This window comes from Macaca mulatta, chromosome 9 (assembly GCF_049350105.2).
Source record: "Macaca mulatta isolate MMU2019108-1 chromosome 9, T2T-MMU8v2.0, whole genome shotgun sequence".
In the NCBI taxonomy this organism is placed as follows: domain Eukaryota; kingdom Metazoa; phylum Chordata; class Mammalia; order Primates; family Cercopithecidae; genus Macaca; species Macaca mulatta.
In genome coordinates this window covers 22,787,015-22,788,706 of record NC_133414.1, presented here as the reverse complement: position 1 = coordinate 22,788,706, position 1,692 = coordinate 22,787,015, and the positions used below count along the sequence as shown (strand labels likewise).

General features: G+C 40.2%; 1 pseudogene; it reads left to right on the top strand.

Moving 5' to 3' along the window:
• Positions 1-288: 288 nt before the first annotated feature.
• Positions 289-1,238, top strand: LOC703247 (calcyclin-binding protein; annotated as a pseudogene).
• The last annotated feature ends 454 nt before the right edge of the window (positions 1,239-1,692 follow it).

Below are 1,692 nucleotides of genomic sequence, written 5' to 3'. Positions count from 1 at the left end.
CAACTGCTGACCACTTAACCATTTTATTGAACCTGTGGGTGAACGGATCACTACATATTCACCAAAGTGCATTCCTTACCTAACTTTAAACCTTTTGTTTTGGCTTTAAATGACTGTTCTGGAACAAGTTTCATGTTCTCTCTAGATGTATCATTTGCAGATTAATTGCATTTAGAATATAATATTCTTTGCACGAATGATTCTTTTATATATATATAATACAGAAATAAAATGTTTGATAGGCGCAGGCTGCGGTGCCGCGACTCCTGCGGTGGACGTCTGCCCTCAGTTTGAGGGCTTCGCGCGGCGTTTACTGTTCCCTCCTCTGCAGCTCGGGCCTTTGGCCTGATCCAGCCCCCATGGCTTCAGAAGAGCTACAGAAAGATCTAGAAGAGGTAAAGGTGTTGCTGGAAAAGGCTACTAGGAAAAGAGTACGTGATGCCCTTACGGCTGAAAAATCCAAGATTGAGACAGAAATCAAGAACAAGATGCAACGGAAATCACAGAAGAAAGCAGAACTTCTTGATAATGAAAAACTAGCTGCTGTGGTTGCTCCCATTACAACGGGCTATAAGGTGAAAAGCAGTAATTATGGATGGGATCAGTCAGATAAGTTTGTGAAAATCTACATTACTTTAAGTGGAGTGCATCAAGTTCCCACTGAGAATGTGCAGGTGCATTTCACAGAGAGGTCATTTGATCTTTTGGTAAAGAATCTAAATGGGAAGAGTTACTCCATGATTGTGAACAATCTCTTGAAACCCATCTCTGTGGAAGGCAGTTCAAAAAAAGTCAAGACTGATACAGTTCTTATATTGTGTAGAAAGAAAGTGAAAAACACAAGGTGGGATTACCTGACCCAGCTTGAAAAAGAGTGCAAAGAAAAAGAGAAGCCCTCCTATGACACTGAAACAGATTCTAGTGAGGGATTGATGAATGTTCTAAAGAAAATTTATGAAGATGGAGATGATGATATGAAGAGAACCATTGATAAAGCCTGGGTGGAATCGAGAGAAGCAATCCAAAGGAGACACAGAATTTTGAGACTTTGAGGTCCTTTTGGGAACTGTGATGTGATGTGGAAATACTGATGTTTCCAGTAAGGGAATATTGGTGAGCTGCATATATAAATTTGACAGATAGCTATTTACATAGCCTTCTAAGTAAAGGCAGTGAATTCTCCATTTCTACTGGAGGATTTATTTAAATAAAATATGCTTATTAAACACTCCTGCAAAGATGGTTTTATTAGTACCCTGGACATTTTGTTCAAGGAAGGGTTATAGTTGCATTCTCATGTGAAATATAAAAAGCAAGTCTTGCCCAATAAAAGAAAAAGTTTGATAAAATTTATTGATCACAATTTCTTTTTTTATTGTTAAACTTAAATAAATTTTATTAGTATAAATTTATGGAGTCTCACGCCTGTAATCCCAGCACTTTGGGAGGCTGAGGCGGGTGGATCACCTGGGGTCAGGGGTTTGAGACCAGCCTGGCCAACATGATAAAACCCCATCTCTACCGAAAATAGAAAATTAGTCTGGCATGGTGGTGGGTGCCTGTAATCCCAGCTACTTGGGAGGCTGAGGCAGGAGAATTGCTTGAACTTTGGAGGCAGAGTTTGCAGTGAGCCGACATCACGCCACTACACTCCAGCCTGGGCGACAGAGTGAGACTCCATTTCTTTTTTTT